General features: G+C 43.1%; 1 protein-coding gene across 1 annotated transcript in view; it reads left to right on the top strand.

The window, feature by feature from the left end:
- The first annotated feature begins 479 nt into the window (after window positions 1-479).
- Window positions 480-12,921, top strand: part of LOC143815673 (polymeric immunoglobulin receptor-like) — a 78,503-nt gene continuing 66,061 nt past the window's right edge. The window contains exon 1 of the mRNA XM_077295174.1: window positions 480-584. The gene's annotated coding sequence lies outside the window, so the exon portion shown is untranslated. The remainder of the gene's footprint in view (window positions 585-12,921) is intronic.

Raw genomic sequence — 12,921 nt, 5'->3', positions numbered from 1 at the left:
CTTTTGCTGGATGCGTATTTTCGGCAAAACGACGCATTTGCGACTTATTGCAGTTAACGCTAGTGTGAAAGTAGCCTAAGCATAGTGAATGGCGGTGGTCTATTCGTTACGTCACTGCTGCAGTCTGTTAGCAAAGACTGGAGCAGTGGTGGAGACATGGCACAGGATCTAAGGAAGGTAATGGATAACATTTATCCCAGCCAATCTCTCACTGCTCTTTAACAGAAAACTAAGCCCAAACTAATCCTGGGACCCTTAGAATTTCAATTCTAAGCACTGGTGCAAATGGCCGTAGTTCTCCAATCCCAGCTACCATTGAGAGGAACAGCAAGACTAAAGTATCTCAGCTGACCCACTTAAATGCACAATGGAATTTATTCATAGTATCCTATAACAACTAAGGTGTTGGGTGGAGGGCAGGAAGTATTGTGACCTGTGAGTGGCATCAAGAAGGCGTACCTGGGCATACTTAAGAAAAGGACTTTCACTTCTCAGAACAGACAAGAAAGAGCAGTGCATGGAAAAGAGATAGAAGAAGAGTAATAATCACTTTCTTCTCTTGGAAAACAGAAAAAGTGTTTCTAGTAAGTAAAGATACAGCACTGATGTGATTATTATATGTGCTGCATAACATTCTGTACTGTTATGTGTCATTCTGTTTGCACTTGTCTTCACTGTATTCTCTTTTTCTCATGGCCATATGGCATCCTCATAACTCTAACACTCTGCTTAGTGGATTAACAGAAACTTTTCAATAAAAGCTGGAAAAAGATTTGGAGCTGTAATTAATAAAGGGTATTGATTTATGAGTGATGCGATATGACAAGACTGGCTTCTGGTTTTACATTAGCTTGTAAATGCTTTATAGATATATGTTTACTGTTTAGCTATTGAAACTCTTTCTGGCACCTTTATGTACTTTTATGCCATTGCACAACATTTTCTCCAAATTTTATATTGATGGTCTATCTTTATTACCTATTATCAATATCTGATTGATGTGCGTGTAATACCTGACTCCTCTTCCGATCATGTGTTCCTAACACCAGCGGTGGCTTGATGTTCTTACAGCTGCATAGTGACTATGGCCGGGTGCTGCATATACACCCCCTACTTTAATTAATAGGGAGCGCATGTGTACTATGCCATTGACTGAGCCTGTGTGCACTGAGCGATGTAATATAGATTGCTCAAAGCGCATAATTTACTTTGGTCTGCCTGCATAAACAAGCATTTAAACGACTGCCAATCAGTAAAAGTTTGTCGATTGTCGGTTGTATTTTGCAGCCAGTCAGTACATGTAAATGGACCATAAGTGTCACGTATTTTTTGGCTTTCTTTATGGCAGTAAAAACATAACACTTTTTTATAAAGCCTCATGAAATACGCTTCTACGCTAAAATTCTAGCGCACCAGGCTCGGCGAGAAATAGCTGTTATCTGTACACTGAAGTGTTCCATGTGCTACAACTTTGTATTTTTATATTTTTGGAATAAAGCTTGTGAATTTTTACACACAAGTAACACATTTCCATTCATCTTCCCTGCATAGAACTTTTGCTTGTATTCATATGTGTACAACTTTCTAATGGTTGTTGCACTTGCTCATTACCCCTGTTCAATACATTTTTCCTATGACCAGTAAATGGCATTTGATGCAAAATCTGTCAGACACTATTCCATTGCAAATACATGTAATTGTTTGACCTGCCACACGGTATAATTTTTTCTGATTGGTAATAAAGCCTTTATATTCAATTTCTACCTGATTTTACACTACTCTCCTTATTTGTAGCAAGTGTCACTAGCTAATTGTCTTACAATCTTATGGCTGTTTTAAAATTACAATTTCATTTTAAGTATCGTGCCAAATGGGAAGTAGTTTGTACCTGATTTTTGTACCTTAACATCTGGTTCCACTTTATGTAAACCTCTTTTTCTACAGAATATTATAGCAAAGATTTTTGACAGTGCCATTATTACTACTTTTTACCCAAGCAATACACAACATGTAACATAGCACCGATCTAGTGATCAATTCTCTTTAATTGATAAAAATTCTGGCGGCTGGAACTATCACTAGCTGGGCGTTAGATGCTTATTCAGATGGATTTATTATTGAGATGAGTGAGGAACCATATAAACCTTTATGCAATAAGGTACCTTTAGTAGGGGTTGCAAGCAGTCATTAATTTGTTCTCATTTAAGTGACTGATTATTATCTTTGTCTCTATTATTATATTTGTATATCATTACATTCTAATTACAAAAATATAATTATGTAATGACATAATTATATAATTATAATCTGCATATACAGGTGCTTCTCACAAAATTAGAATATCATCAAAAAGTTAAATTACTTTAGTTCGTCAATGCAAAAAGTGAAACTCATATATTATATACAGTAGAGTCATTACAAACAGAGTGATTGATTTCAAGTCTTTATTTCTGTTAATGTTGATGATTATGGCTTAAAGACAATGAAAACCCAAAAGTTATTATATTAGTAAATTAAAATAATTAACAAAACGCCCTTGCAAAGTCTTCCTAAGCATTTAAAAAGGTCGCTTAGTCTGTTTCAGTAGGCTCCACAATCATGGGGAAGACAGCTGACTTGACAGATGTCCAGAAGGCCGTCATTGACACACTCCACAAGGAGGATAAGCCACAGAAGATCATTGCTGAAGAAGTTGGCTGTTCACAGAGAGCTGTATCCAAGCATATTAATGAAAAGTTGAGTGGAAGGAAAAAGTGTAGTAGAAAAAGGTGCTCAAGCATCCGGGATAATCGCAGCCTTGAAAGGATTGTTAAGAAAAGACCATTCAAAAATTTGGGGGAGATTCACAATTAGTGGACTGTTGCTGGAGTCATTGTGTCACGACTCAGGATGTGGCGGTTATGCTCCATCCTGGTCAGGTCAGGGTTAAGTTTGTCCACCTCTCTTTGGTTCTGGAGCGGCTATTTAATGCTGGTAGTTCCTAGGTCCAGTGTCGGTGATACTTCTGTTTACTCGACTAGAGATTGCTGACCCAGATTACTCATCTGTAATCACTGTTCATCTGCGTGTGTGAGTTTCGCTGTGTATGACCCAGTTTCTCCCTTTACTACTATCTCTGTCTTCCTGCTCGGTACTGTTTTGTCCCTATTTTGACCCCTTAGCTCGTCCCTGTTTACTCGTCTGTCTTGCCCTTGGTTACGTCATACTTGTCTAGCTTCTGACCCATGGCTTTGCTTTGCCTTCGTTATTTGGTTTGTGCACCTTTCTCCGTATCACGGTCAGCTCTCCGTCCACTCGTGGGGTAGCTCTGCCCCCTGTGGTCACGTGACCGGATTAGCTGCGTCCCCTGTGATCACGTGACCGGTCTAGCTCAGGTCCTGTGCGCTCTACACATCTCGGTCTTCTGGTTCCGTGTGTATCTGCTCACGTTCCCGGCTTGCGCCCCTGGCCTACACCCCGGTGACACTATTCACGTGTCACTACATTATCACTGACCCAAACATTTTTTAGGAACGTATAGATTTACTGCATATCATGGATCCGATCCATGCTCTGTCAGATCAGGTGGCTAATCTGGCTAAAATGATGCAAAGCCTGTCTGTTGAGCAAAGAGGTTTGGTCACTTCCCACCAGCAGGTGCAAAGGGAGTTAGCGGATACTGTTCACACAACTTGGGATGCCCCTTCCCCATCTGACAATGCGGGTGGTGCGGAGTCAGATGTCTCCTTGTTTTCTCTTAAACACTCTGTCAAACTGCCAGATACTTTTTCTGGAGATAAAAAGAAATTCAGGGTATTTAGAGAAAGTTGCAAATTATTGTTTTCCCTGCACCCTCGGTCCTTGGGTGATGAGAGTCAAAGGGTGGGAATAGTGATATCTATGTTACTAGAGGGGCCGCATGCTTGGGCTTTCTCCCTATCTCCCACTTCCCCTGAGAGAATGTCGGTTGATTGGTTTATCGAAGCCTTGGGTCTGATTTACGATGAACCCAATCGAGTGAGATTGGCAGAGGATACTATTCTGGGTCTCACCCAGGGGAAGCACTCTGTTGAGTGGTATTGTTCAAAGTATAGGCGATCTGCTTCAGAAGTGTTTTGGGGTAACCCTTGAAAGTCATGGCTATTGACTCTACTCCTTTCACCAAGGATGGAATCCACTCTGTTACTAAATAATTCATTCTTAAGGTGGGCCCTGTTCATCTGCAGCATATAGTCTGTTTCGTTTTGGACAACCTCCCTGCCGGGTTGGTCTTGGGATTCCCTTGGTTGCAATATCATAACCCAATCATTGAATGGGAGGCTTGTGAAATTGTTAAATGAGGTTCGAATTGTGAAAATAAATGTCTGATTTTTGCATCTGTGTCGTCGGTCTGGAGGGTATGCCAGAGTACCTGAAGGACTTCGAGGACGTGTTTTCTTAAAGTCAGGCCGGGGGGTTGCCACCACACTGTCCTTTTGATTGTGCCATTGACCTGGTTCCTGGGGCTACATTGCCTAAGGTCTGATTGTTCAACCTTTCTGGTCCCTAGCAGGTCACCATGAAGGAATGTATTTCTGAGAGTCTCCCCAAGGGACATATCCGCCTTCTGTGTCTCCTGTTGCTGCATGGGTTTTTTTTAGTAAAAAAGAAAGATGGTGGTCTCCTCCTATGCCTTGACTTTCAGGAACTGAATAAGATTACCATAAGAAACACATACCCCCTTCCACTCATTCCTGATTTGTGTAACCAATTGTCCGGGCCAAATGGTTTTCTAAGTTGAAAATCTTGTTATACCATTTGCTTTGGCCAATTCTCCTGCGGTCTTCCAAAATGCCATCAATTCTGTGTTCTCTGATTTTATTGGGCAATATGTGGTGATATATTTAGATGATATTTTAATCTATTCATCTGATAAGCAAGCCCATATTGGTCATCTTCGCTCAGTTCTCCAGAGACTCAGGGAAAACCAGCTCTTCACTAAGTTAAAGGGAATTTGTCACCCCAAAATTTGCCTATAACCTAAGGCCACCGGCATCAGGGGCTTATGTACAGCATTCTGTAATGCTTTAGATAATCCCCGATGTCACCTGAAAGATAAGAAAAACAGGTTATATTATACTCACCCCGGGGTGGTCCCGATGCGGTCCGGTCTGGTTCCAGTACATCCCATCTTCATACGATGACATCCTCTTTGCTTCCTGCCACGGCTCCTGCGCTGGCGTACTTTATTTGCCCTGTTGAGGGCAGAGCAAAAGATGGACCGAGAACTCCTGCAGCTTTTGTTTGTATTGGGGTGTAGATTTTAAACAGGAGTGTTGTTGCTTTAACCCCTTAGTGACAGAGCCAATTTGGTACTTAATGACCGAGCCAATTTTTACAATTCTGACCACTGTCACTGTATGAGGTTATAACTCTGGAATGCTTTAACGGATCCCGCTGATTCTGAGATTGTTTTTTCGTGACATATTGTACTTCATGTTAGTGGTAACATTTCTTCGATATTACTTGCGATTATTTATGAAAAATATGGAAATATGGCGAACATTTTTAAAATTTTGCAATTTTCAAAATTTGTATTTTTATGCCCTTAAAAAAGAGAGATATGTCACACAAAATAGTTAATAAATAACATTTCCCACATGTCTACTTTACATCAGCACAATTCTGGAAACAAAATTTTTTTTTGTTAGGGAGTTATAAGGGTTAAAAGTTGTCCAGCAATTTCTCATTTTCACAACACCATTTTTTTTTAGGGACCACATCACATTTGAAGTCATTTTGAGGGGTCTATATGATAGAAAATAACCAAGTGTGACACCATTCTAAAAACTGCACCCCTCAAGGTGCTCAAAACCACATTCAAGAAGTTTATTAACCCTTTATGTGCTTCACAGGAACTGAAACAATGTGGAAGGAAAAAATGAACATTTAACTTTTTTTTGCAAACATTTTAATTCAGAACCATTTTTTTTATTTTCGCAAGAGTAAAAACAGAAATTTAACTATAAATTTTGTTATGCAATTTCTCCTGAATACGCCGATACCCCATATGTGGGGGTAAACCACTGTTTGGGCGCGCCGCAGAGCTTGGAAGAGGAGCACCGTTTGACTTTTTCAATGCAGAATTGGCTGGAATTGAGATCGGACAACATGTCATGTTTAGAGAGCCCCTGATGTGCCTAAACAGTGAAAACGCTCCACAAATGACACCATTTTGGAAACTAGACCCCATAAGGAACTTAACTAGATGTGTGGTGAGCACTTTGAGCCCCCAAGTGCTTCAAAGAAGTTTATAAAGTAGAGCCGTGAAAATAAAAAATCGCATTTGTTTACACAAAATGATCTTTTCGCCCACAAATTCTTATTTTCACAAGGGTAACAAGAGAAATTAGACCACAAAAGTTGTGCAATTTCTCCTGAGTACGTTGATACCCCATATGTGGGGGTAAACCACTGTTTGGGCGCACTGCAGAGCTTGGAAAAGAAGGAGTGCCGTTTTACTTTTTCAATGTACAGGGTGGAGCGCGGTAATTTGCTTTTTTGCACTGCATGCTGTGGCGGCACTGTCGGTCGAAGAGAGGGGAGAGTGGGTGTGGCTTACAGTGGCTGATGGGAGATTTGTATTTCTCCGCCTTTCAGTTGCCATCATGCAGTGGACACGTGAGGAGAGGTCATTTTGTGTTGAAGCGTATTTTTCAAATGCCCACTCGATCATTGCAGTGCAGCGTGCTTTTCGTTTACAATTCGCTGTTCCTCCACGTGGACGTGTTCCTGGACGGCAATCAATTGTAAATTGGGTGAATGCATTCAGAACAGCAGGGAATGTGTCATGTGTACGAAGGGGACCTGAGAGAAGGATTACAACACCACGAAACATCGAGAGAGTTAGAGCAGCAGTGCTGCAATCTCCGAAACGCTCTGCTCGGAAGCAATCATTTGCTCTTGGCATTTCAAGACGTTCTCTCCACCGGATTCTTCATGATGAACTGAATTTTCACCCGTATAAAATGTGCGTGGTCCAACAAGTTCACAACTTGTGAAGACATGTTAGCAAAGATACCCCGTGATGCAATTGTGTTTTTTTCTGATGAGGCACATTTTCACCTCAGTGGGTGTGTAAACAAACAAAATATGCGTTACTGGAGTGAAACAAACCCCAGAGAAGTTCACGAGAGACCTCTGCATTCGGACCGCGTCACTGTGTGGTGCGCCATATCACGAGTAGGCATCATTGGTCTTTACTTTTTTCAGGATAACGGTCGTGCCATAACTGTGAACTCCGAACGGTACTTGTCTATGATACAGGATTATTTTCAGCCGGCTCTTGAGGCAATGGAACTAGAGGATACATGGTTCCAACAGGATGGTGCCACTGCACACACAGCGAGGGTTACCATGAATTGTTTGAGGCAAATGTTTCCTGGACTGCTTATCTCTTTGAGGGGAGATGTGAACTGGCCAGCACGCTCACCAGATTTAGCCCCATGCGATTTTTTCCTTTGGGGTTACCTGAAGTCTAAGGTGTATATCAACCGTCCCAACACCTTGGAAGACCTAAGGAACAATATTGAAGCTGAAATTGGCAGAATACCAGTGGACATGCTTGTTAGAGTTCATGAAAACTTCAGAAAACGTATGCAGCAGTGTGTGGATAGCGAAGGTCGACATTTGCCAGATACACTATTTAAAACCATGTAATTTAAAAATTCCATTACTGTTCAGTATAATTAAAATATAAAATAAATTTTTCTAATGATCATAATTTTTTTATTTCATTCCCAAATCAGCAAATTACCGCGCTCCACCCTGTAGAATTGGCTGGAATTGAGATCGGACGCCATGTCGCGTTTGGAGAGCCCCTGATGTGCCTAAACAGTGGAAACCCCCCACAAGTGACCACATTTTGGAAACTAGACCCCTTAAGGAACTTATCTAGATGTGTGGTGAGCACTTTAAACCCCCAGGTGCTTCACAGAAGTTTATAACGTAGAGCCGTGAAAATAAAAAATCACATTTTTTCTACAAAAATGATCTTTTTGCCCCCAAATTTTTATTTTCACAAGGGTAACAGGAAAAATTAGACAACAAAAGTTGTTGTGCAATTTCTCGTGAGTACGTCAATACCCCATATGTGGGGGTAAACCACTGTTTGGGCGCACTGCAGAGCTTGAAAGAGAAGGTGTGCCGTTTTACTTTTTCAATGTAGAATTGGCTGGAATTGAGATCGGACGCCATGTCGCGTTTGGAGAGCCCCTGATGTGCCTAAACAGTGGAAACCCCCCATAAATGACACCATTTTGGAAACTAGACCCCTTAAGGAACTTATCTAGATGTGTTGTGAGCACTTTAAACCCCCAAGTGCTTCACAGAAATTTATAACGTAGAGCCGTGAAAATACAAAATCCTTTTTTTTACCTCAAAAAAGATTTTTTAGCCTGCAATTTTTTATTTTCTCAAGGGTAACAGGAGACATTGGACCCCAAAATCTGTTGACCAGTTTGTCCTGAGTACGCTGATACCCCATATGTGGGGGGGGGGGCACTTTTTGGGCACCCATCAGGGCTCGGAAGGGAAAGCGCACCGCTTGGAATGCAGACTTTGATGGGATGGTCTGCGGGCATCATGCTGCATTTGCAGAGCTCCTGATGTACCTAAACAGTAGAAAACCCCACAAGTGACCCCATTTTGCAAACTAGACCCCCAGAGAGCTTATCTAGATGTGTGGTGAGCACTATGAACCCCCAACTGCTTCACAGACGTTTATAATGTAGAGCCATAAAAATAAAAAAAAACATTTTTTACACAAAAATGATTTTTCACCCCCAAATTTTTACTTTCACAAGGGTAACAGGAGAAATTGGACCCCAAAATTTATTGTGCAATTTATGCTGAGTAGGATGATACCCCATATGTGGGGGTAAACCACTGTTTGGGCGCATGGCAGAGCTCGGAAGGGAAGGAGCGCCGTTTTGGAATGCAGACTTTGATAGAATGGTCTGGGGGCGTTATGTTGCGTTTGCAGAGCCCCCGATGTACCTACATAGTAGAAGCACCTCACAAGTCACCCCATTTTGGAAACTAGACCATCCAAGGAACTTATCTAGATGTGATGTGAGAACTTTGAATGGCCAAGTGCTTCTCAGAAGTTTATAATGCAGAGTCGTGAAAATAAAAAATATTTTTTTTCCACAAAAAATATTTTTTAGCCCCCAAGTTTTTATTTTTACAAGGGTAACAAGAGGAATTGGACCCCAAAAGTTGTTGTCCAATTTATCCTGAGTACACTGATACCCCATGTGTGGGGGGGACCACTGTTTGGGCTCATGGCTAAACTCGGAAGGGAAGGAGTGCCGTTTTGGAATGCAGACTTTGATAGAATGGTCTGCGGGCGTTATGTTGCGTTTGCAGAGACCCTGATGTACCTAAACAGTAGAAACCCCCCACAAGTGACCCTATTTTGGAAACTAGACCCCCCCAAGGAACTTATCTAGATGTGTGGTGAGAACTTTGAATGCCCAAGTGCTTCACAGAAGTTTATAATGCAGAGTCGTGAAAATAAAAAATATTTTTTTTTCCACAAAAAAGATTTTTTAGCCCCCAAGTTTTTATTTTCTCAAGGGTAACAGGAGAAATTGGACCCCAAAAGTTGTCCAATTTATCCCGAGTACGCTGATGCCCCATATGTGGGGGTAAACCAGTGTTTGGGCACACGGCAGAGCTCAGAAGGGAGGGAGCACCATTTGACTTTTTCAGCGCAAAATTGGCTGTGGCGTTTAGAGACCCCCTGATGTACCTAAACAGTGGAAACCCCCCAATTCTAACTCCAACCCTAACCCCAACACACCCCTAACCCTAATCCCAACCCGATCCATAATCCTAATCACAACCCTAACCCCCAAAACACCCCTAACCCTAATCCCAAAGCTAACCATAACCCTAATCTAAACCCAACACACCCCTAATCCTAATCTCAACCCTAACCTCAAAACCTAATCCCAATACACCCCTATCCCTAATCCTAACCTTAACCCTAATCCCAAACCTAACCCTAATCCCAAATGTAACCCTAATCCCAACTCTAACCCTAACTTTAGCCCCAACCCTAACCCTAACTTTAGCCCTAAACCTAGCCCCAACCCTAACCCTAGCTCTAACCCTAGCCCTAACCCTAAGGCTATGTGCACACGTTGCGGATTTTGCTGCAGATCCGCAGCGATTCTGCAGCTGCGGGTCCGCAGCAGTTTCCCATGAGTTTACAGTACAATGTAAACCTATGGGAAACATAAAACATTGTGCCCTTGCTGCGGAAAAAACCTCGCGGAAACGGAGCGGTTTACATTCCGCAGCATGTCAATTCTTTCTGCAGATTCCGCAGCGGTTTTACACCTGCTCCATAATAGAAAACCGCAGGTGTAAAACCACAGGGGAATCAGCACAAAAACCGCGGTATATCCGCGATAAATCCGCAGGAAAAACGCAGCGTTTTGGCCCTGCGGATTTATCAAATCCGCTGCAGAAAAATCCGCAGAAAACCATTCTAAGTGTGCACATATCCTACCCCTAACCCTAATTGGAAAATAGAAATACATACATTTTTTTATTTTATTATTTTTTCCTTACTAAGGGGGTGATAAAGGGGGTGGTTATTTACTATTTTTTTTATTTTGATCACTGTGATAGGATCTCACAGTGACCAAAATAAAAGAAGAGGAAAAATCTTCCTCTGCCGGCCGGCAGATCATGGCGGGCGCACTGCGCATGCGCCCACCATTTTCTTACCGGAGCAAGAAGCTGGCGGCCAGGAGAGGACACAGGAGGACCCAGGGACACCAGTAAGTATAACAGGGTCCCCGAATCCCCCTATTTCTCTGTCCTCTGAGGACAGAGAATTACACATCACTTTTTTTTTTTTGCGGTTGCCGGTAAACAGTTAATTACCGGCGATCGCAAAACAGGGGTCGGTAAAAACCGACCCCGATCATGTTCTTTGGGGTCTCGGCTACCCCCGGCAGCCGAGACCCCAAAGATCTTCCGGGTGCCGGGCGGCGTTCGCACTGCACATGCGCCCGCCAATTTTTTCCCGGAAAAAGATGGCGGCGCCCATTGGGAGCCACGAGGAGCACCGGGGGAGATAGGTAAGTATCGGGGGGCTATCGGGGACCCCATTTCTCTGTCCTCCGATGTGCAATCACATCGGAGGACAGAGAAATTAAATGGCAAATCGCGTTTTTGTTTTTTGTTGTTGCGACCGCCGGTAAACGGTTAATGACCGGCGATCGCAACTCGGGGGTCGGTAAAAAATCCCCGAATCATGTTCTCTGGGGTCTCGGCAACCGAGACCCCAGAGAAAATCCGACTCTGGGGGGCGCTATTCACTTTTTCCACAGCGCCGTTAATTGACGGCGCTGTGGTTTTAGTACCCTTAACTGCCGCCGTTAAAAGGCGTATCGGCGGTCGTTAAGGGGTTAAGAGGAAGTTTAGATGTTTGTGCCTGGTGTATTACTGTGAGGAGGGTGGGGCTTATATAGGGGAGGCAACTCTGGCTCTCCCTCTTTTCTCTCACAGGATGGACAGGAGGAAACATTAGGGAAACATGTCTGCAGTTTCAGGGAGTATAATACTAATACTGGGGTTATCACCTCACATTATAGCTGATAGGAGTACATTCACCTCACACATCATGTATTAGTGTAGTATCTGCTCCTACATCATATATGGGATCAATTTTACCTCAGAAATTCATGTAGCCACCATGTTCCCTCATGTGTACCTCCCTGCAGACATGGCTGTTATACTACTCCATATTCATCATGTATTAGTGTAGTATCCGCTCTTACGTCTTATTTGGGAGCAATATTACCTCAGAGATTCATGTGGCCGCCATGTTCCTTCATGGGTCTGTTACAAGTTGCAGAGACAGCTCCTGTGTGATCTCCATACAGACATGGCTGCTGTATCATATTTCTGCTGTATTATACAGAGTCTTCATGAGTTTTGGGTATCGGTGTGATGGGTCAGAGCATTGACATATACAGTGTCTGCTATTCCTAGCATGGTGCTGGGCAGTTACAGGGACTAGTCACTTGTGAGAGGGAGCAGTAACGGGATGGTATATATATATATATATACCATATATATATATGATGGTAAGAGGCTTCATGTCTGTGCGTTGCATGCTGCTGTGTGCTGATTCCCCCCCTTCCCATTTATGGAGTCTGGTGACCTGTATGTGACCTCATCTCTGCTACAGTACAGTCTGATGATGCTGGGTGTACAGATCCAGCATAACAGGTTAGGCTACTTTCACACTCGCTTTTTTTGGAATGCGTCGCAATGCGTCGTTTTGGCGAAAAAACGCATCCTGCAAAAGTGCTTGCAGGATGCGGTTTTTCCCCACTGACTAACATTACTGACGCATTTGCGACGCATTGCCACACGTCGCAACCGTCGTGTTACGGTTGCGCCGTGTTGTGGTGGACCGTCTGCTGCAAAAAACGTTACATGTAACATTTTTTGCTACCGACGGACCGCCATTTCCGACCGCGCATGCGCGGCCGGAACTCCACCTCCACGCACCTCACAATGGGGCAGCGGATGCGTGGAAAAACAGCATCCGCTGCACCCGTTGTGCGGCGCAAACAACGTTAGCGTCGGTACGTCGGCCCGATGCTCTGCGATGGGCTGAGTACGACGCTAGTGTGAAAGTAGCCTTACTCTCACTATATATGTGATATATGAGTAAATGCTCCATCTCTGCTACAGTACAGTCTGATGATGCTGGGTGTACAGATCCAGCATAACCAGGTTACTCTCACTATATATATGTGATCTATGAGTAAAGGCTCCATCTCTGCGCAGCATGCTTATCATGTATACAGACTTTGAGTGCATGTTAGATCCTGGGTCTCCAGGTTATTTCCCTTGCTGCAGATATAATCTGTA

Source organism: Ranitomeya variabilis, chromosome 3 (assembly GCF_051348905.1).
Source record: "Ranitomeya variabilis isolate aRanVar5 chromosome 3, aRanVar5.hap1, whole genome shotgun sequence".
Lineage (NCBI taxonomy): Eukaryota > Metazoa > Chordata > Amphibia > Anura > Dendrobatidae > Ranitomeya > Ranitomeya variabilis.
This window is presented reverse-complemented; position numbering and strand designations above follow the sequence as displayed.